Genomic DNA, 24,604 nt, shown 5'->3' with positions numbered 1-24,604 from the left:
CCTTCGATAAGTTATACACTGTTTAACGCAACCATATTTCGTTGGTACGTTTAGTCACATTGAGGAAGCTATGAATAAAAGTCATAGCAAAAAGAAATGGTTATTTGTTTTAGGCGACAATCTGTTTTACGTCGGAACTTCTTCTCCGTTTAATCCCACGATACGCTGCCCACATACTATATCTACTGTGCGTCAGACAATAAACATTAATTTACTTCGAAGTGTGATATTCGATCACGGGATGTGTTTACCTGTTTTGCGTGAGAGATTTCGTGGTATTCCTTTTGCTTAGAAATGGGAAAAACATTTCCGGGAAAAAAGTTTGATAGCAAAGCGTTGACCGATTGCCAAACTAAAGTTATCCTTTGCGGTTTTTTGGGGTAGATAATGGTGTGTTCAAGTCGACTTTATTGGCTATTCTTCCAGCCAATTTCATAGGGATTTCTTGAATAAATTATACCAAACATTTGTCGATCGATTTCTCTAGTAAGTCTCTAGTCTCTCGAATTTTTCGAAAGTTCATTTAAGGTTTCACACCAGCAAATAAAACAATTATTTTAAAAATTAAACCGTTCATTCCTGCACTCATTTCTTAATCCTTACTTTCCAACCACTTTCATCGACTATTTCTTTAGGAAATAAGCGTTTTTATTAAAAGTTCTTAAAAAAATAAATGTTGTAAATAAGCTATTTTTTTCGAAACCAGTTTAAAACATTAAGTAGTTTCTAATCCTAACTGATTATGCGAGCCATCTCAATGCTCTTAAATTATTATTATTTATCTTTATTAACGTGACTTTTCGCCCTTGGCAAGCTCGCCAAATAATGCTCTCAAAGAATTACGTGGTCAGTAAAATTTTAAAGAATTTTTTTGAATTGCAGTCATTGGTTTTGTAAAACACTTCCAGCATCTGGATTAACATAATTTTTAAATTCCTCAAATTATATCTACCAACCAAGTCAAGATTTAAAACATGTTTCATCCGGAGTTTCTGCATATGTTAGATCAGCGATTTTTTTAAGATTTCAATAGAAATATTCTCCGGACATGCATTGCAGTATTAGCTTTCTATTGGTTTCGAAGCACGATCAAAGCAAGCGAAGAAATCATCGCATTTGTATCGGTCAATGATCGGCAATGATTCGCAAGTTGTAACAAGCTTGATAGCGAAGGAGAGCTGCAAAGAGAGAGCGAAGATAAAACCCATTTTCTCGCTTATTTCCCTTGATCAATCCCCGAAAATCCTTTAGCAATAGTGCCCTCGGTTTTGAGCTTGTTTAGATGGGTTTTATCATGCACTGTTTTCCCTCCGATATAATCCGAGCTGTAGCAGTAGACGATAAACAGACTCTCATGATGTATTTTTTGCGGATCATGATTGTTACAGAGAGTGACTCTCATTTTTCTCAGAACTCAGGACCCGCCTCCGGATTTTTTCAGGAATTTATAGTGATTTCTTGAAAAAAAAAATCGCATTGCTGGAATAATTAGGGTAAATGACAGTGACAGTTGAATTTGCTACATATCTGGAACTGTCACCTGAAACAGATGAAAAAAACCATTGAAATTCTTTCGAAATTTATGAAATATTAGTAGCTTGTAGCTGTGGTAAAATGTTCCTATAATGGACGATCCCATAAAAAACAACGGATACCACAACTATAGGAACAGGGTACCAAAAATGAAAGTATCATTTTTCACTGAAATGCTTTGGTACCGCGACGAGCCTTTTCCCTCGTTAAGTAAATGCCCTTTACTTCCCGTCACAAAAAAGTACATTAATTGAGCTTCTCGGGATTCAAGCGATTAAACGGAGTTGGATCATGCTTAGTACCTCCACTATTGGAACATCTACCCTACTGGATAAAGTTTTTGAAGGAATCTGATTAGAAAACTATGGAGTATTTCCTCAAGCTAATCGTAGATAAATTCCTGGTTAAAGCCTTACGAACCAAGAAGTGGAACATATGTACGAATCTAGAGAGCTATATCTCCACCGTTTCTCAACCGTTTTTTTTTTCAATTTTCTAGGGCGAACTACATATTACCTTTACTTTTGACAAAGTTGTGTGAGAACCATTCAATTAAAATTTACAGATAGGTTGTATTTTGACAAAAAATGCACCAATAGCCGGAGCGTTAAAACTATTCAACAATATTATGTTAAAGGTCGTGGGTTCCAATCCCGCCGGCCGAGGATTTTTTCGGGTTGGAAATATTCTTGACTTCCCAAGGCATTGAGTATATTTGTACTTGCCACACGATATACGAAAGCAAATATGGCTGTTCGTTTATAATATGTATTTGAATTGGAAATTGAATTGAAATTCGCTCTCATTTGAGTATGAAGCACGATCAAAGCAAGCAAAGAAAAACATCCCATCTATTGCGGTCCACGATCGTCAATGTATCGCAAGTTGTAACAAGTCTGATAAATGGAAGCAGCGAACAAGAGCCCCAAAGAGAGAGAGCGATAATAAAATCCATTTTTCTCGCTTGTTTACCGTTGGGAGTAGGCGTTTTTCTTTACTGGCACGATAAACAATCCACGAACTTCCAATAGCAATAGTGTCCCCCAGGTTTGGAGCATGTTTAGAGGGGTTTTATCATGCATCAATCTGATCAAAGTTGTAGCAGTATACGATAAAACAGTTTCTCATAATGTGCAGCATATTATGATAGTTTCAGAGAGCGATACGTGAGAGATTCTCTCAATTTTCTCAGGATTCAATCCCTGATAACCGCTCATAATTATCTGCCTAACAAATTGCCCATTGCATGGTGACGTCATCATAAAATCGCTCTCTTTCTCTCCTTCGGGAAATCTGAAAACAACGGAGCCAGTACCTGTCAAAGTTGACAGGTACTTGCACCATTGTTTTCATGTTTTGTTGAAGGGCGAAAGAGAGAGAATTTCGCCGTGAAATGCCTGATGCTGCTTCAATTCAACACTATGGAGCCTGAGCAAGAACGTAGCGTTGGGCAAATTTGTTATCGATGTTACTGAATCGATTCACATTTGAACTGCCGAATCGATTCACCGATTTAATCGATTCCTTTAAATCGATGTTTTCCTACCTACCACCTACCATATTTTTGAATCGATCGTTAAAAAGGTAGGCGATGGACAATGATGAGAGTGCAACGTCTGTTTGTCTGTGGTATGTCGTTATGCTCCTGTTACGCGGCGCTGACGACAGATTGAGTAGGCTACAAACTTGCCGCTTTTTACACTTTGGCGCTGCACACTGGTTCAGAGCCCGAAAAACATGCGTTTTTTAGTTTTCGATGTCTAAACGTGATTTAGGAAGGATGGTGTATTCTGAAGAGTTGGAGCATATAGCTTAAGCTTTATTTTGATATAAAAATAGTTGTGATCTATCCACCTAGCAGTGCAGCGTGAAAATATTTTTTTCTATATTTGCTCAAATCGAGAAGCTGTCTTCAGCAAAGTTCTAGAAAACGATAATTTAAATTTTTTCTTCTAAGGCACCAACTTTGTACAAACAACTTCCATCTGAAAGATATTCTTTTAAGCTAACAACCAGGTAATGTTTCATTTTGTTCTGTCGTGTTCCAATGCTCGTTAGGAACTAACATAATTTTCCACAACTCGTTTCTCTTCACTGAATCGTACGCTGCTTTGAAATCTACAAACAGATGATGAGTCTGCAAGTTGTACTCCCGGAATTTATCGAGGATCTGTCGCAGGGTAAACATTTGATCTGTCGTTGATCGGCCCTCTCGAAAACCAGCTTGGTATTCGCCGACAAAGGACTCCTCATACGGTCTCAATCTGTTGAACAGAATTCCAGACATGATTTTGTACGCGCACACCAGTCGATGCCCTTTCTTGTACAGAAAGGAAATTAGACCTTCCAACCAACTAGTAGGCATTTGTTCTTCCTCCCATATCCTCGATATGATACGGTGAAGGAGTTCGTGCAGCTGCTCACTTCCGTGTTTGAGAAGTTCGGCCGGGAGCTCGTCCTTCCCAGCAGCCTTGTTGTTCTTCAGCCCATTGATAGCTTTTTTACCTCATCTAGCGTTGGAGGTTCCACAGCCTGTCCATCGTCATCGATTTGAATTCTGCTACCAGATCCACTTCCATTATCTCCGTTCAACAATGACTCGAAGTACTCTTTCCACCTGGCGGCCACCATTGTTTTATCCGTCAACAAGTTTCCTTCACGGTCGTTGCACATGGCGGGAGACGGCGCTGTTTTTCTCCGCACACCATTTACGGACTCGTAGAACCGTCGCATGTTGTTCTGTTCTATAGCTTCTTGCGCCTGAGCAATTACTGCCTCTTCATGCTCCTTTTTCTTTCTGCGATGGATCCGTTTTTCGGCTGCTCTTGCTACCTTGTACCGCACTCTGCTCTGACGGGTACCAGCATCCGGCTTCTAGCCAAGTTCTTCTCGTTCGTCATTCTCTGGCACTCGTCGTACCAACCGTTCTTTTCTCCGTTGAGCAGTACCTACCACTTCTCGCGCTACTGTGCTCACCGCTCCGTGGACTGACTCTTACAGATCGCTGAGGTTGACGCTTTCGTCGATTTCGCTAATCCGCTCGTCGAGCTTTTGATGGTAGTCCGCTGCTACACCATCTGCTGACAGGCGTTGGATATTGAAACGCAACGATTGTCAATTTCTAGATCTCGAAACGGTTGATAATCGCGCTCGAATTTTGCTTACAAGGAGATAGCGGTCTGAGTCGATATTAGGACCCCTGAAAGTTCTAACATCGATGACATCGGAAAAATGTCGGCCGTCTACCAGAACATGGTCGATTTGGTTGCAAAGTTCGCCATTTGGGTGTTGCCAGGTGTGCTTGCGGATATCCTTGCGTGCAAAGTAAGTGTTACTGATGGCTATCCCCCTGGTGGCAGCAAAGTTCACTAAACGTAGGCCGTTGTCGTTGGTAACAGAGTGAAGGCTCTCTTTACCAATGATAGGGCGGAAGAAGTCCTCTTTTCCGACCTGCGCATTAGCGTCGCCGATGACAATTTTCACGTCGTGTTTTGGGCATTCTCCATAGCTCTTGTCGAGACAATCGTAAAACGCGTCCTTCACGTCGGTGCATATACGTTGATCAGGCTATAGTTGGAGAACTTGCCCCGAATCCTCAATAAGCAGATCCGCTTGTTGATCGGCTTCCACCTAATAACGCGCTTCATCTGCTTCCCGATCACTATGAAACCGACTCCGTGTTCAGCTTTATCGCCACGGTGTATTTTTGCTTGTTGACGAGTTTACGTCTGCTGTTCACGGATTTTTTTCTGTGTATAGGGTCGATGAACCAATAGCCGCACAGCTAAGAACAAATATTTTTTTTTTTTTTTTTTTTTTTTTTTGTATGGTATTCAGTTGGAGCTGCCTGACAGCTTAACTTGTCAAGGCTGAACCCTCGGTCTGGCTTTTGCCAAGTTTCCCCTCTACCAGGACCAATACTCAGACGGACTAGGCAATGGCGCCCACATGAACACTGTTTATTATTAGTATTGTGACGTGGTAGTTTTTGAAAAGTACCCATATTCCCTTGCTTCTGAGAAAAGGAAGCATTATGAAAATCAGCAGCTCCATTAGAATTTGTTTGAAATAGTAGTGCATTGCTAATACTGTCTAGTCGAAATGGTTTTGAATAATTTGTCATACAAGTGCTATTCTGATTACTATTGTCTTTTACGTAAGATTAGAGTCTTAAATGTCAAGTGTCGTCAAGTCTTAACAAAATTAGGCTGTTTAGTAGTAGTTCTAGTTAATTTCATTTTTTTGTTGTTAAAAGTATTTATTGGTCATTACGTTCATATATCCTTAAAGAAAAAAGTCGCTTTCCTTGTCTGTTCAATAATTTTTCGAAACTAGCAAGTGTACCCTAATGATCGATCTCAGCGTCTTAGTTTCCATAGTCATTTTTATAGTGAATATTGAAGAGTAAAGTTACCTTAGGCTTCTATTACAGTCTCCTACAAGATTCACTTTTCGGTGGCAAATGCAATGCTTCACAACGCCTACTTTCTACTTGTAAATTTTGCGAAAATGAAGCTGGAATTAGATTATTTATACCACTGTTACAAATGAGGTATTTCTTATTATGGTAATGTAAAAACCATATTAAAATAAGATTGTCGCCACTTATTTCTACTCAGTGAATCTACTAGTCATTTTCCTAAGAGTTCCTAAGTATTCCCTACGTCGTATATGATAACGATGTATCTAGCTAGCTAATAGTAAGAGTGGCTACGGATCATTCTGGTTAGCAAAAGGCAAACTGAACGTCACCAATAGTATTAATGTCCACTTCGAATAGATTAATTATTTGAAATGGGCATCAATTCTATCAATGACGCAGAATGTCCGTTGGATCACATCCGAGATATTATTGCGTCTATGCCATATGAATTATGACGCGGCTTTAAGCAAAAAATGCCAAAATGTGATACCACCACTACAGGTTACGCCTTTGGTTTCCATCATATGGGCTAATGGATTATGCCCTCCCATCGCGGCAAGGTCGCATAACCAAGGGGAGGGGCACAGCTAAGAACAAATATTCATATAAAATCGAAAAATAACGCTAACGTTATTATTTTTACATCATCTGAAAGCTTTTTATCTTGGTTTTGTAGGAAAAATATGAAAACTACGAAAACTCATATGTTTGTATTTATTCTCGCTTGTGTCACTAAAGGAACAAATGTGCCTATAGTAGCACTATTTCTAATTTTTCGTATTTTTACAAAACTTTCATATTTTTCCTTTAAAGTGTGGATCAAAAGCATTCGTTTGATGTATAAAAAGTTCTTAATTTATCAATAATTTCGTCTACTGAACAATAGTTTCTCTCAGTAGTGCTACTATAGGAACAATAGGTTTACTATAGGCTCAAGGGAGCTCAAACTTTAAGCAAAACTAATTATTTCGATCATTTTTTGAACAAAATCAAGCTGTGTATCAATGGTACTTAGATAAATAGCTCCTGACCTTCATGTCAAAAAATATTTTTAAACATTTAATAGCGAAACGGTCATAAAAAGCCACTAGTGCGACTATAGGGGACTGTCTACTAAGGGAACACTGACCCTAATCGATGAACCCAAATATTAATACATGGCTATGGCTAAGGTAATGGCTAAGACCAAAGGAGCCATAGCGCCCCAAGAGAAATCGCCCGAGTTGCTGCGATCGATAATCGATGTACTCTTCCCGCACCATCCCATAAGCCCATGGCCCCCAGCGCCGTATGCGGCAGATGAAGGAGAAGAAGTGGCGAGAGTGACGAACGAAGAGCTGGCAGAAGTCGTGAAATCATTCGCGTCAAACAAGGCACCGGGACCCGATGGTATCCCGAATGTTGCCTTAAAAGCGGCAGTGAACACGGATCCGGACATGTTCAGAACCACGATGCAACGCTGCATTGATCAAGGAATCTTCTCGGATGTATGGAAGCGACAGAAATTGGTGCTACTACCAAAGGCGGGGAAACCACCAGGTGACCCGTCGGCGTATAGACCTATCTGTCTACTAGATACGACGGGCAAGTTATTGGAGAGGTTGATTCTCAACAGACTAGTACCGTATACGGAGAGTGCGGACGGCCTGTCCAACAACCAGTTTGGATTCAGAAAAGGTAAATCTACTCTGGACGCCATCCAGTCGGTCGTTCAAACAGCTGAGGTGGCAATCGAGCATAAAAGGAGCGGCATCCGTTACTGCGCGGTTGTCACTCTGGATGTGAAGAATGCGTTCAACAGCGCAAGCTGGGAAGCAATAGCACACGCGCTTCACCGCCTCAAGGTACCGGTGCAGTTGTGTAAGCTTCTAGAAAGCTATTTTGATGGTAGAATTCTACTGTATGACACAGAGGAGGGGCAGAAAAGCGTTCGAATTACCGCGGGAGTACCTCAAGGTTCAATCCTGGGCCCGCTGTTATGGAATGCGATGTACGATGACGTACTGAGGCTGCCCCTTCCGACGGGTGTTAAGATTGTTGGCTTCGCCGACGATATCACCCTAGTGGTCTATGGTGAATCGATGGAGGAAGTAGAGTTGACGCACTCTATTTCCCTGGTTGAGGAATGGATGAAGTCTAGGAAACTAGGACTGGCCCGTCACAAGACTGAGGTGGTGGTGGTCAACAACCGCAAGTCCGAGCAACGGGCGCTTATCTCGGTAGGTGATTGCACCATAGAGTCCAAGCGATCCCTTAGGCATCTTGGGGTAATGATCGATGACAAGCTGAGCTTCGCTAGCCACGTTGAATATGCCTGTAAAAGGGCATCTACGGCTATAGCGGCGCTTTCGAGGATGATGTCTAACAGCTCTGCTGTAATTGCCAGCAAACGCAAGCTGCTGGCAAGCGTGGCGCTATCCATACTAAGGTATGGAGGACCAATCTGGTCAAAAGCGCTTAGAACGAACAGAAACCTAAAGCGGTTGGAAAGCACGTACAGGATAATGTGCTTAAGAGTAGCAAGTGCATACCGGACGGTATCTAAAGAGGCCGTGTGCATCATAGCCGGGATGACGCCCATCGGGCTCATCATCAAGGAAGATGTTCAATGCTTCAACCAAAGGGGTACCAGAGGAGTCCGCGACACGTGTAAAGAGGAAACGCTCAGAAGCTGGCAGCAGGAATGGGATAACTCCACTAAGGGTAGATGGACCCATCGACTAATACCAAATGTGTCAGATTGGTATGGTAGAAGCCATGGGGAAGTGAACTTCCACCTGACGCAGTTTCTGTCAGGACATGGTTGCTATAGACAGTACCTGCATAGGTTCGGGCACTCAGAATCTCCTGCGTGCCCCAATTGTGCTGGTGTAGAGGAAACAGCGGAGCATGTCGTGTTCGATTGCCCCCGTTTCATTGTTGTGAGAGGTCGCATGCTCACTACATGCGGAGGGGACACGTCCCCCGACAATATTATAGAGAGAATGTGTGCGGATGACGAGTGCTGGAATGCAGTCACTACGGCTGTCACTCACATTATGTTAGAATTGCAGCGTCTATGGCGCGCCGACCAAGAGTTGGCTGCAGAGGATTAGCCCTGCCGAGGCTGGTCCCTTGTAACATTGTTTAAGTCGGCTAGGAGAAGCAGTTTGCCTAGGCTACTTCTGCTACACGTGTTGTGCTATATGCACTGGTCCCTTCCCGAAGAAATACCGTAAGGTGGTTCCGGGGAGATGAGGGTCTGAGTCCAAGGGTCATGTCGATGCACTGTTCACCACTTGAGCAATTCTAAATGAATTGCTCATGCACAGTGCATAGGCTGGTTTTAGCGGGTCGTCGTTGGTGCGTCATCCCCGCATTCCCTGAGTTATCTTCTCAGGGGATCTGTTTGCAGATTTCCCCCTTGTAAAAAACAAAAAAACAAAAAAAAAAATATTAATACATTGTAAAAATATATAACCACCTCATTTTTGCTACACATCACTCTTCCGGTGAATACTATGTGAAAGTACATCAAAATGGTTGCAATTTCGACTATTTGAACAAGCTTCTAACAGTGAATGGAAATTCCAAACCGAAGAAAGCAGGCAGCAAAACACCGGCAAATTAATAGAACACAGATTCCAAGTAGAAGAAGTATCGAACCAATCTCCGGGGCTACCAAAGGTACACACCAATGGTCACCATATATTGGGTTTAATAAGAATAAAATGCCTGGGGGAATAGTTATCATTATAACTAGGTGAGTTTTCTCGTTTATTGAATTGCAGTTACCTGCAATAAGGTACCTTGCATGATTTCTCTCTTCTGAGAAGTCAGCTACTCCCACTTAGTGCTAATGAAAGTCTATTAATAGCACTTCCGTGACTGCTCCCATGCTTCTTAACGTTCACTTTATACGTACAATCAAAAGTAAGTGCTACACGCACATGATAATATGTAGGTACGCGATACTAAAGTTCTTTTCCATTTCCCTTCCGAACGGTTTTCGTCGCTTCAAAGATATCATTTCCCGCTTAGTTTTTTCTTCTATTCTAGACGGAGACGTTATACCCCAAGTTTGAGGAAACATAAGGACCCTCCGTCGTAAAATGAGAACGTCCTGAATAAGGACACGCAGCAACAGCTGCAATTCTGGCGGTTTATACCGAAGAAGGTACACATACATCGTTCATCATTAACGAGCTGTTTCTGTCCGTCTGTAGGAACATACCCAAAAGGTAGGGTAGGTCGACAATGTGTTACCAGAATATGATGTTTCCGCTCGCCCGATCCGTCGTCAATGCAGGTTCTTCCGAAGTTTTCCCCCTGACTCACATGTGAAGGTCGGTCCCTCCCTTACTAAACTACATACAAAATTAGAGGCAACAGTAGTGCGGTTGAAGTGGAAGGAACGTGCTATCCTCATATACAATCCAACGTCCGTGCCGTTTACTACACACAACATCTGTGACATCTCTTTATTTCGATCCTTTCGCTCACAAAAGAAACAACAAAGTTCTGCCGAAGAGCATATCTTGTGTTTGAGAGAATGAGTTCTGGGATAGTGGTTCCCAACTGCATGTTATGTCGCGTGACTGGCGACCCATAAACGAGCGCCCACGGTAGACACAACAAGGTAGGCTATTCCTACGTGTAAACAACGATTTTCCATCAAAACATGTGTCGTCATTCCTATCGCCAAGCATGAAGCCTTGAGGATAGTAAAGGAGAGCAGGCCTTGCTTTCTTTTGCAATCGTTCGAGTTTGCGATAGGAATAACGTCACTGCCAAATGTCATTTTTCGGAGTATAATACCTTGCTTCTTTTTACCGTGCGAGCGCCGAGAATAGGCCAGGGAAAGTGGTTCACCTAGAGTGAATTTCTGTCAGAGAAAAAGTAGATTTTGTATGAGATTTGACAGAATAATGAATGACAAGTTCATCCACTTCTCCTGGCCTATTGAACAGTTGAGAGTTTGGTAATTTTCAATACCGAATCTCAGTAAGTACTTGTTTTACCGGAATGACAGCAGACCAAAATGTTTACCAAAATCTTGAAGTATAATAAATCTTCGAGCTGTTTAGTGGAATATCTATAAGTAGATGAAACCCGAATTTAGTACTATACCATTTAACTCCACTAGAGTTTTGTATCCTTTGACAGATACGCGTATTTCGACCTCAACTGTAAGGCCGTCTTCAGTATCGTGTACTAGACTCACACAGATAAAAATATTTAAATTTCAATGTAGCGTAAACAGTAGAAGATACATTTATAAGGTTTAATCACCGCATGACTTTATTATTTTGAAAATTTATTGGCTTTTTTCGGTGAATACAATATCTATACTCAGAGTGAAAGGGAGTAACGAAAGTAATGAAATGACAAGATGGATAGAATCGCAAGCGAGCGACGAGAGAAATGAATAGAAGTTGAAAATTTGTTTTTAACAGAGGGCCATATGTGTGAACAACACAATCGAAACGACAAATCGTTGCCCAACGTCCTGGTCTCGAACGGCTAGATGTTGTAGTTTTGTTCACTACTAACACTAGACAGACAAAAAATTGTCGCCTCGACCTGTTAACTATATTGTTCGGCGTATGTAACAGTTCTTTCATAACAATCTTCATAATAATAAAGTCATGCGGTGATTAAACCTTATAAATGTAGAATATAATTGGCAAAGTAAATCTAACTTCAGTTCGAATGATCACTTGGGCAAATTAGGGGTATGCGATATTAGACGCTAAAAAATCCAATAAGTAACGTCAATTTCGTATCAATCTCCGAAAATATGCCAACGATCGATAGAACTGTTACATATGCCGAACAATATAGTTAACAGGTCTAGGCGACAAATTTTTGCCTGTCTAGTGTTAGTAGTGACCAACACTACAAAATCTAGCCGTTCGAGATCAGGACGTTAGGCAACGATTTGTCGTTTCGATTGTGTTGTTCACACTTATGGCCCTCTGTTAAAAACAAATTTTCAACTTCTATTCATTTCTCTCGTCGCTCGCTTGCGATTCTATCCATCTTGTCATTTCATTACTTTTGTTACTCCCTTTCACTCTGAGTATAGGTATTGTATTCACCGAAAAAAGCCAATAAATTTTCATAATAATAACAGTAGAAGATAGTAAAAGTAAACCAAATTTATTTATTGTTACAGCATTTCATTTGATTTTCAATTAAAGTTGCTTGAATGTTACATGATCGTGTAAATTTAAAGTGTATTGGATTGAAAAATAAGCGATTTGTCGTTGACATTTCAGTTTATTTTGATGCTCCAAATATGTGCATGAAAATGAACTGAAATTTACAACATCTTTTTAGTTGTGCAGTAATAAAAATACAGTTGAGGTCTAAAAATACGCGTATCTGTCAAAGGATACAAACTCTAGTGGAATTAAACGGTATAGTACTAAATTCGGTTTTTTATCTACTTATCTTGGAGTACTTTACCGAGATCTAGGTTAAAACTTTGAGCTGCATTCGGTACATAATTACCGAGATCTCAGCTGTTGGATTCTCAGCAATTCGTTGTCCAAGATCGAGTTCCTTCACTCATCAAGTTAGCCATTTTTTGAAGTTCTAATAGTATTTCATAGACTACTTTGATGAGATATTACAATTGAAACCGCTGGCTGGAGGGAGAAAATCTGTTTTCTTTTTGAACCACCTGGTCATCATAAGAAAAAAAAGCTCCAAACCGGTCAATTTAGCCTTCGTTGTGCATTGGGGTCATTTTTGGCCATTAGGCACGGTAGAGTAGCTGTAACTTTGTAGAGAAAAGAGACAAAAATCAAAAATTTTCTGACTTTTCCTAACTTTTGAAAACAAAACAACATATTTGTGCTAAAACAAGCTTTCAGCAACCTCTAGGACCGGCGCTACAAAAAAAAAGTAACACATAATGCATTAAAGGTAAAAAATGACTTTGAAACACCTTCAAAAATTAAATTTTTGAACCGATTTTTATTCTTTTAGCTTTATATGAAAGATATGGAACTCTGGACTTTTCGTGAGTATGGCCATTCTTGGCGCAAGGGCTCAAGGTACCTGGAACCTGTTTTAGAAGGAACTGGCACATGTCATACTTAGAAGTTCATACGCATGTATTGTAGAACGGTTCCAATTTCATGGTTTTCATTTCGATTCGCGAATGCATTGAGAAGACCAAGAATTAGATATGGTCGGTTTTAGTTGGAGTAAAGTGTGATGCGGACATTTTTAGACCATCATATAGTTAACCTCAAAAATCGTGATTTTTCATCCAGATCTAAATAGACACCATACCGAATACCAAACATAAAATTCATCTTGTTTCTGGAAATATGTCCCTACCGAGATAGAATACCATTTCCGTAAGCCAAATTAGAAAAAAGACAGCAATCGGAATTTTGAGCTCAAATGGGACTCCAGAGATTCCTTCAAGAATTTCTCTCGAAATATGTATCTCCAGAGACTCTTCCAGAGATTTCTACTAGAATTATTTTCTCCAGGGAATTAACCAGAAATTCCTCCAAGATAATCTCTACCGTACCACTAGATTTTTGTCCACTAGAGGTTTTGTCAGATATTCCTCCAGACAGATTTTTCGTTCGCTACTAGAGTTTTTAGGCCGGGTCCGAGCTCAAGAAATACCTTCAGCAATTCGTTCAAGAATTTTGCCAGGAGCTCATCCAGGGATTCTTCCAAGGATTTATTATTCCTGGAATTTTTGCAGAGATATTTCTATCGTAAAATCTTAACTGGAATTTCTCCAGTAATTTCTACAAGGATCTCTCAGGGAACTTTTCCAGGAATTATTGCAGAGATTATTTCAAGAGTTTCCTCCAAAGATTCTCCAAGCGATTTCTCCTCCGAAAAATCTCAACAGTTTTTTTTTTCTGGAATTCTTCCAGGGATACCTCTGGGAAAATCGCTACATGAACTATTCTGAGGGTTTTTCTTGGTAATCCACTAGGGATTCCCCTTGCAATTTCTCCAGAGATTCGTTTCAGAATTTCTCTAGAAATTCCTACAGAGATTCATCCAGGAATTCCATCAAAAAGAATACGAATTTCTCCTGGGCTTATTCCGCGATTTTGTTTTAGAGATTTTTCCAGAAACTCCTTTCCTGAAGAAGTTTTTTTGAGAATTTGCAGGATAAGTTCCTGGAGCAATCCCTGGAGAAACCTCAAGAAAAAATCTATAGTAATCCCTAGAGGCATCCCCGGTTAAATTCCTGGTACGATCCCTGAAGAAATATTTGCAGGATTCTATAGAGGGATTCCCGAGGAAATCTCTGGAGGAATTCCTGGAACTTCAAATATGCTTTTCGGCTGCTTACACAGTCTTTTTCAACGACTTCTTTATAATAAAGAAGGCGCAGACAAAAAGCGTATTTAATTCAAAAAAGATTCGCTTATCTACCAGCTCTGGAGAGATGGAGAGATCTCTGCAGGAATGCCTTTAGGGATTTTCCTAAAGCAATCCCTGGAGAAGTCTCTGGAGAAAGTTATGCAGAAATCTCTGAAAATATATCTAAGCTAATTACGGAAAGACTCCTGGCGGCATCTCTGGAGAGTCCTTCGAGGTGTCTCTGGAAGAACTACTGTAAAAATTTCCTGGTGGAATCCATACAGAAAATCCTGAAAAAAAAATCTTTTTTTTTCTGGAGAAATCCCTGGAAAATTCCATGGAGAAATTTCTGGGAAATCCCAGGGGAAATCTCTGGAGGGATTCATGAAGAGTTTTTCCAAAAGCAATTTATGTTGAGTTTTTACGGAAGGAATGTTTGTAGATATTTTCTTAATGTAATCCCCACGCGATAATTCCTGTAATTCCTGGCGATAATTCTGGGAGAATTCCTGGGAGGAATCCCTTGAGGAATTAGTAAGCTGTAGAAGATCTGGAGGAAATCCTGGTAGAACCCCTGGAGCGATCCGTGAAGGAATCCGTGAAAAAAATCTCCGGAATAATTCCTCGACGAATCTCGACAGTACTACTTGGGGATATCTTTGTATATATCAATAGAAGAGGAAATTCTGAAGAAATCACTAGAGAAATATCTTGAGCAATCCTTGATGAGATTGTCCTAAAGTAACTCATGGAGGAATTCATGGAAAAAGCCTTGAAGATATCTTTTTGAAGAATCCTTAAGAGAATATTCTGGAGGAATCCGTGGAGGAAGATTTTCTGGAGAAATACCACAAGAAATCGATTGAAAAATCCCTTGAGAAATTGTGAAGTATTCCAGGAACAATCCCAGTAAAGATTTTACTGGACGAATATATGAATAAATCACTGGAGAAATTCCTGCAGGAACTTCTTGCGAAATCTCTAGAGAAACTCTGTCGATATTTTCTTTCAGCATTCCTTGGAGGATTCCCGGTCCCAAAATTGGGATTGCTGTCAAGTTATAATTCGTCAGCGATAAATAATGGTTTACTTATGGATACAAAATATGAACTATAACTTGTCGAATGATGCCGATTCCTTATTTTTTTAGTATTTGGCCTTAACTGAAATGGTACTCAAGTATGATAATTTTATGTTTAGGGGGGCATATAGCCATAGAGCAGTGGTTCTTTTCGATGTTGCGACCCCCTTTGAAGCTTTACAACCGTCTCGCGGACCCCTAAAGATGAATGTTCTGGACATCAACAAAATGCAATAATTCTGCTATGATCCTTAGGAGGAGTCCACTAATAATTCAGCCAGGAATGTAGATTTCTGGCCACTAGCATTTTTTTAAGAGTATGACAAGGAACCTCCATAAACAATTTTGACAAAATTCAAAACAAAAATTAATGCAGTGCAAGTAGCATAAACCATTCGGGTACCTTCATCATTCACTGAAACTCTGCAGTGAATCGTAGTAATGTCCGGTTTTAGAATAGGGTAAAAAACAACTTGAGACAACAAGGATGCACTTTGAGATGGGAAACTTTTCTCGACCGAAACATTGCAATTTAAGTGTTTCTTCAAAACTGTTACGTCTATCTACCTATCTCAAGCAGTATTTTGTATTCTATTCTATGATTTTGGTACCTTTTACTTGTTTCTAAGGTCTTTTCTGTACTATAAATACAGGATGTCGAAGGCACAGAAGAGATACTTCCCGGACTGTGGACAGATTAACATATTATTTTATTCTTTATGTAAAAAATATAAAAAACAACGCATTTTTGCCCAAATATGAGCTCTATAGCTTTCAAAATATCCTGCCGACGTGAAATAAAAGTGCAAAGAATAAGATACATTCCTCAACATTCGAAATCCCGCTAGCTAATCGACAAAAATATTCCCAAAAATAAATTGGAGATATCATCAGAAATCAGCAGTTCCTGATACCCTGCATTGGATATTGGGCTTATGGGCTTCTATGAAACCAATTCTCTGCTGTGAGAAAAAATTGTCAAAAAATTTCGCCAGGAAATCTTCAAAAGCTTTGTCAGATATCTGTTGGGAATCATTGCAGAAATCTACCGAAAATTACTGCGATGTATATCCATTGAAAATTTTACTTGAAAACATAATAGTAGATTCGCAAAGCTTCCGCAAATGTTTTTTTTTTTTTTGTAAAAGCGGTGAAAAATCTTGCTCTGTTCAATAATTCCAATAACCACCGAAGTTCTGAGAAATTTTTGGAGGACTTTACCATAAATCTGCCAAGAATTGAACTTATTTTCCAGATCACATTGAAGTGAATTAGAACGGATCCGCGTTAAGTAATCTCTGGCTTGCTATTTCAAACCGATAGAATGACATTGAAGGAAATTTCTCAGAACTATCACAGTTAAAATAATCAAAAAAGGTTGCGGCTTAAAAAATATTTAAAAAACGCAAAATTTACAACTGGTTGATATTATATTAGGAACAAAATTTTTCACATTTATTCATTAATCAAGAGAAATGACACTTATTCTCAATGGCTTCGCGGCCCTCCTGAGAGCTCGTCACGGCCCCCTAGGGGTCCGCGGACCACTGGTTGAGAAACCCTGCTGTAGAAGGTCTTATAAGAACACAGTAGGCTGAGAAGTAGGGTCTGTCCCGGTTGGGACGTAATGGTACCATATATGTTCTGTGAACCCAGTTTTATATTTGCATTGAGGATAAAAAATCATTTTCAGTGATAAAAATGTTCTTTTTGTGAGCGAGTTGCCAATTTTAAAGAAAATTGCATACCTTTAGGCGTTTTATTTGGTGTATTCTGGATTTCATAAGAATTATAGAACAGAATCGCTCAAAAGTGATCAACTTCACCCCATTTTACGGTACGCCAGAAACAAGATAAATGATTATCACAACTGATTAATATGGAATAATGTCACTAGTTGGCATTTATGAGCATCAAGTATTTAAAACCCATATACCTCAAGATTCTTAACTCAATTTTGACGATTGCTACTTTCGGAAAAGTTGTACTTTCGTTCGCCATTATCGAATTAAATCAAGTTCATTTGCGATTGCTATATAACCTGGCAAAGGGTAACAAAGGATTTTGAAATATTCAGCTCACTAGTTCCTCTCAGTTGCCAAAAATCAAACTTATCAGACATGTACCACAAGAGCTACCTAGCAAACAACTTTACTTTACAAAAATTTTGAATTTTCAAAGCTCACTAATACCATTACTTTGGTAGGTTCAGGACTATGTGATAGAATATTGTTATAACAAATAGTCCTGAACCTAACAAACAATTTTGCTAAAAACAGATAAGTGAGTTCGAATCATTTGTAGCTCATTAGCACTTCCTCGTTGTAGAATGTTCAACTAAGCAAACATATAGTGTATAGCCTTTAGACTAATGAGCAACTTTGCCGAAGACATCAATATTACAAATCATCAGAATTTAGAACCATCGTAAGATCTAGTTATAGAACGTCATAGTCGCTTAGAGGAATCAGAAAACCATGTTTGTTTAGCTAGCCCCATCATGCAATGAAATTCTTAACTAACCAATGCATAATATAGCATATAGTAGCCCTTTCCCTATTGCAAATCTTCACCGAAAAAAGTATAATTTTATATAGAACTCCTTCTGAGATATTAGCGTTCAAAGTTCCAAAAATTTGCTGTTTTTTTACCTTTTTTCGCACATTCTTTTAAATTTTGTTACATTCTCAAGTAAAATTCTATTGAATTTGCTTTCCTAAACTGCAGAAATATCTTAAATCCGTTCAAATTTGCGAAGTTATCGCGATTTGAATTTGGGGTCAATGTGATCCCAAAACACAGACAACGTAGCTTTTTTCGCACAGGCGAAAGGTTAATTTACACATAGAACGTGTTCATTTCAAGTCATTTTTATGACTAATACTTGTAGTTCTCAAGTCACTTTTAGGTCACTATTTGGTCACTTTTTTATCATTTTGGTCACTAAAGTCACTATTATTTTACTGTTTGACTGCTACCACCCAAGTAACAATTTCAGTGCTTTTTGATCTTAGAAGTTATTTATGGAGGTTTTATTAGAGATGTATTCATTCCTAACAGATTTAATAAAGCATTGCAAAGTGACAAACGTTATTTTCGGTAAAACCCACTTTAAAATGCTTTGTAGATATCTACAAGAGCTCCCGTTAAAACTTATTTACTGGCCACATTTTTTGATAATAAATTGTTTTTTGAAGGAGCTGTGTAGTGTCTATTAAAACCTATACTTAAAACCTCATCTTGCTTGTCTTGTCAAGGCATAAGTAAAACTTCTAAGACTACGCTAAGTCATGTTAAAGCCTTCTTAACCCTCTAATACCTAAATTTTAATTTTCGATCTAAATATCATTTTTCGTTATCTAAAATCGTTCTAAACACGTTTTGGGCAATGATTTATTTTTATTCACGAATTTGTGAATTTTGGTTTTTGATTTTTATAATTTTTATTTTTGAACATCCCTATCTTTTTTCATTTTTTCTTGAAGCCTCTTCTGGTTACTGATTTTTGGCAATAATAAAAATTTAAGTTTTCAGGGTACTTTTAAGAATATGAAATTTTTAATTTTTTTCTGTGATATTTTTTATTTTCCGTGTAATTAACGGAACAACAGGTTTAAAATTATTTTAATACCACCAAGCTCTTCTTCTGTAATAGGTTGATCGTAGAAAAATAAAAAAGGTTCGCATTTTTATATTACACGTTAAATGAACACCAGGCATTTGAAGGTTATATAGGAATACAATTTTTCAAACAATTTTCAAAAATATAAAAAAGTTTCAAAAGTCATAAAAAACTTTTCTTATATGCATGTTATGAGTCAAGGTTAAAGCCACAAATAAAATCATTTTGATTTCTGAGCTACGAAAAAATACACAAAATTCCAAAATGTACCCCGTCTGAAGGCGGGGTTGGGTATTAGAGGGTTAAATGCATGTTATTGGAATGCAGTCTGCGTGTTATTATCAATATCATTATGTTGATAATGATAATCACGTAGTGAACTATGTATTTATCAGAACGCAAACATAGGAATGACAAATATTCCTCTCGAAAAATTAACAGACTATCGCATATGTTTCCCATACTTGCCTGAACTTCCCGTTCTAGTGGGACAACTATGCTGGACACAACAGCTGAGCTACACGAAAAAAGCTTTCATTTTTCAGGCACTTATCATCTACCGTTTTCTGCATCAATACAACCGATCAAGCACGATGGGCTTTATTATAACAATTCATTCCAATCAAACAGTTAGATATATAACGACACAAATTTAATAAAATGAATTGTATCACAAAATTGAATCTTCCGATTTGTTTATCTTTTTGACAGTACTAGCTTTCCTGAGTGAATTAAGTTTAAGTCAAGGCTCCCAAAAAATCAATTTGTCTCAGTGCAGAACAAATATTCTGATTTGGGAATATTTTAGCCAGTGAGGATTTTGCACACGGGTTCTTAAGATCAAAAGCGTTTATGAATGCTTATATTGTTCGGAATAATCACCAATTGATCTTAAACCATCCCAGACCAGCAAGATTTAACTGGATGGAATCCATTTTTACTGTCGCCGTTTCGGATTGATAATTACAATATGCGTAGGAAATTCCAATTTATGATTGAGATGAGCATGAAATCATTCTGAAAATGGAATGGAGTAAAATATTGGATAGCCAATAATGATGTCGTAATTGTGGCGCGTTGCTGTAAATCGAAAAATTTTATGTCATTCCACCAGTAAATTTTTGTTGGCAGGAATTTCACGCGATAGTAAGGAAATTTTCTGCCACGCAAAAAATGATTATTTCAATTTATTATTATGAGTCGGCAGACATTATGATGGTTTCAATATCAAAAGAAGGTTATGGTTTATAAACAAATTATTGGTTGATGTTTGTTCAATCATATGCTCTCAACATTGGTTTTATTCCGTGTAGTAGGATATCGTAAAAGATTTAATACCGCTAGTTGCGCTCAATAAGGCTATACAATAGCTCTTATGAATGTTTTATAGCATACTACAAGGGTAGATGTATTCATACGATACAAAACTAAAAAGTTTAGAAACGGTTTTAAGGTATAGTCTTAACAACCTCCTGTAGTTTGGGCCTTTAGGGGCTTAACGGAGTTTTATCAAAGGTTTATTAAGGTTATTAAGACTAATAAGTTCTAACATGAGTTTTAACGATATGGTGGTAACAACAGCTTGTAGTAAATGAAAAAACTAAAAATGTTACTTGGGTATATATAGTATAAAATGTCAGATAATAAGGATAAGATAATAAAAATTATAAAAAATAAGATTAAGATAAAATAAAAATATACACAAACTTAGATTTTTTTTTACGAGCTCGTCTGTGCGAATCTCGGTTTTCCAATATTAACCGAGATTCAGCTAACAAATTGTCTGCTTGATAAGTAACGAAGCACGTTTATTTGATACTTGGCTTTTATTTACTGAGATCCCAGGAATTTTGTTTGTCGACTATTCGGCTGTGCAAATATCGGTTAAAATTAACCGAGATTCGGCATTCTTTACGCTTAAACTTCCATTGAGTGTGCAAATCGGTCGAGACTCTAAGAAAAGGTCAAGAGATCATCTTTGTAGCTCTAGCTTTATTCATTTTTAAGAATGCGTAAATCTCCGGTTTCGTCTAAAATATCTGTCTTTAGGATTATATGCAACCCTCATACAATGATTTTCACGTGACCTTAAATCTAAAGTTAGTTTAAATATAGTTTTGTTTACTTTACTGCCCTGAATCGCAAGTCAGTCCCATCTGCATTTTTGTCAAAATTGAGTTGAGTTCACATTTCAACATATCTTTTAATAACCTTTCAGCTGCATTAATGATACAATATACTTTGTTCGGAAAAAATAAGAAAAAATAGCAAGTCAAATTGTCCCATAATGAAAAGTAATCGCATTTCAGTACCACTACAGAATTCTACATCATGAACCGTGTTTGTTCGGAAAAAATAAGAAAAAATAGCAAGTCAAATTGTCCCATAATGAAAAGTAATCGCATTTCAGTACCACTACAGAATTCTACATCATGAACCGTGTTCTGATCATCTTTATATTTTTCTCGCATAGATATCATAGCGAAAAGCAAATTGTGAAAGTTTCATCAAGATTGGAATCTTTCTGGAATCGGATCTTCTGGAATTTTTTGAATACTCGTATGGAATACGAGTTTTTAAACTACAAAGTCGATTATCTCAATGCCTACTTTTTACAGATGCGATTCACGGCAGTTTACTCTTACAATAAATCCAAAAGAGATAAATTTACGTTGATGACACAAATATTACACTATTTATGTCAAAATACTTGCTAATCGATAACACCTCATTTCTTACTCTTGAAATCATGAAAGCTTGAGAACTACTGCTCTATACAAATAAATAAGAAAATGAGAGGCACTCACCCGTCCTTCCTTTTGAGTTTCGTCCTTGCTTGCTTGTTCGAGTATCTTTCGATTTTCCTCTCTGTACATGCACTACACGAGGGTTTCTCTCAGACAATTTCTTCGTTGATGACACCTCTTAGTGCTTTCCGAATTGTAATGCTGCTACTTTACACTAAATCATAAATGATAATCACTGTTTACGTATTTTGTATGAAACGTTGAACCAGGCCTTTCGTTGAAAGTAAACTTTCGGTTACTCATCCACACTTCGCTGAAATCTAAGAAAACAGATAGACCTTCTTTTTGACACTTGTTATCAGATAACACACATTGACGGATCCCCTTTTATGGCTCACTACTAGGCCTCTTATGCTAGTATCACTCGTTTCTACATACACTAACTTTTCTTCAATCAATGCCTTCTTTCAGTGCGATGCTTTCGTTTCCATCACTGTCCGTATCTACCGAACACAAGTTTACACACCACGCCAAGTGAGTAATTTGTGCAATATTCACAGTCGCGCCTTTGTTCTATTCTATATCTATCATGGCTATCAGTCGGAGGGCACACATGAAAACAAAATTTATGCGACAGAACGAAGGTGCGTGAGAGTATGTCCCTTGCTTAGATTGTCAATCACACCTCTGTTGAACTTTTACAGTGCCTCAAATTCATATATGTGTAGGGCGCTGTTGGTAAGAAAAAAGGAATTTTCCATTACGAAAAGATCCTGGCCGACCGAGAATCGAACCCTGAACCTTACATGGCTTTGCCGCAGACTCTATTCACTCTACTAAGGAAGGCCCAAGCCCTGAACATATTTGATTTAAAAGCAAAAACCACCACAAATTCAATACTTGTACATTATTCCAAAGATACAAGTAAATGTAAACAGCTACTGTTAAAGATTGACATCTATGACTTTCATAAAATAAAGTATTTTGAATTCGATGATAGTTTTTCACCAACATGATGTGAGAACAGTGTACGAACATAAATTTGAGTTCAACGCGTGTTCGCTAGGTTCGCCAAAACTCACAAGTCCATAACAACCGTTACTACGATTGCATAGCCACTGATCTCCGTCGTCATCCAGCCTACTGCGTCAATATACCTCTCGTCGTTCACTTTCTGCAACACCACAACACCTAAGTATTACGACAATCAAACCATAAATAAATCATTTTCCTCATTGCACGAGAATCGCAACTAATTACACCCAGAAACCCCTCTAAGCTCTCCCAATAACTTTGGGTTTTGTTGAAGATCGCGCGCGATCCTGAACACCAGACGACACGTTGTCTAGCAACGGAGATACCAGCACTAAACAATTCACTTCTGGGGCACCTATGCAATCGCAATGCCTACTACGCCAACTGAAGTGACTGCATAGCCTACTCCGGCCTGCAATCAGCTTTATTCGCCTAAATTGAATTAGTTCATCGTCGGATAACATAGACACGACAAGCATCGACTTCGGCATTCCATTTCACTCGAGATGATGAGTAGTAGAGGTATTTATTCGCTCTCGTGTGACTCAACCCCTCGCAGTTTTTTTATTGCTGCTGCGAAAAAACAAAACTTAAGGTCGCGTAAAAACTGCTACAGCAACAACTTGTTGTTCCACAATGACGACACTCCACACCGCGCGATCAAAGTTCCCCCAAAAAAAAAATAAAAGTGTTCAAAAACAGCTGAGGACCGGCACCTCGAGTGCACCTGTTATAGTTTCCGCCTCACCTACCAATAGACTTTTCTTTTGATGGACAATTTAGAAAATGCAACAAGAAAACCTCGGAACCGAACGTGTACGTCCACCTCTCCAGGTAATGTCCAATTGACTAAATTTGGTGCGCTCTTTGGAATTCGATCAATCCTCGGGCTCGGTCCGTGTTGAGACGGGCGCTAATTTCTCTTTGGTACATCCATTCACTCACTCTCGCTGCTCGCGCGAAGAAATTGAGTGACTGATAGAACACTTGGTTCGTCAGTTTTCCCACGATGTCGCGTAATCGTTTGTTTTATAAAAAGTACATAAATTTGACAAATTTTTCAACTTGCTTTGTTTAAAGAAATAATAATAGAAAATAATAGAAATTGAGAGTATTGATAACTCTAATATCAAATATACTTTAGTTTTAACCCTTGTTAATAAGCTAAATCATTCAAAATCACCATAAAAAATTGACTGTAAATCAATATTTAGTTCCTACTGATGTATTGTGGCATCATTCATAGAAATTATCCAACAGATTATTTATAACGATTTTTGTCGAGATTTTTTTTTGCAGAATTGTTCAAGAAATTCCAGCAAAATATTTGTTTGAGTTTCTGCGCGAAGAATCATTTTTCAAGCATCTTCAGTTTCTCTTGTAAATTTTTGCAAATAGCCGGGTCTTTGTGGTGCAAAGAAAAAAAAACAATTCATATTCACAGAATTTTTGCTGTTCATCCATTTGTTGTCTAGAAATAATGAGAAAATTAGGACAACCATACTAGTGTAGTAATGGCAAGACATCTCTACTTTTAACGGAAAGTTTTTAGAATACAGCCATTCCATGAAAAACCGATCTAGTGGGTCACCGAATTCCGTGAAAATTTGCTATTTTGTTCCTTATCCGAAATAAGGATACACGTATTTTTGAATTTTTTGATTAGGGTGAACAGTTTCGAAATAGGGTGACCAGAAAAATCACGATTTTGCAAAATTTTTATTTTTAAAAAAATTATGACTTTTGAACCGTTTGACCGATTTTCAATCTTTTTGGACGAAATGAAGGCTAAGGATTTTGACTTTTCAGGAAAAATATAAAATTTCACAAAA

The 24,604-nt window shown here is 38.3% G+C and overlaps 1 protein-coding gene across 5 annotated transcripts in view; it reads right to left on the bottom strand.

Annotated features, from left to right (window-relative positions):
• LOC5579028 (tumor necrosis factor alpha-induced protein 8-like protein) overlaps positions 1-23,623 on the bottom strand; it is a 113,367-nt gene extending 89,744 nt beyond the window's left edge. The window contains exons 1-2 of one of the 5 annotated variants that reach the window (XM_021854851.1): positions 23,525-23,623; positions 21,798-22,057 (exon numbers count right to left, since the gene is read on the bottom strand). The gene's annotated coding sequence lies outside the window, so the exon portion shown is untranslated. Of the gene's footprint in view, positions 1-21,797; positions 22,058-22,175; positions 22,241-23,520 lie in introns of those variants that run through there. The other 4 variants (XM_021854848.1, XM_021854847.1, XM_021854850.1 and 1 more) reach the window with 4 other exon arrangements.
• Between the last annotated feature and the right edge of the window lie 981 nt (positions 23,624-24,604).

This window comes from Aedes aegypti, chromosome 3, assembly GCF_002204515.2.
Source record: "Aedes aegypti strain LVP_AGWG chromosome 3, AaegL5.0 Primary Assembly, whole genome shotgun sequence".
NCBI classification, from domain to species: Eukaryota; Metazoa; Arthropoda; class Insecta; order Diptera; family Culicidae; genus Aedes; species Aedes aegypti.
Note: the sequence above shows the minus strand (reverse complement) of the source record. Positions and strands in the feature narration are given on the sequence as shown.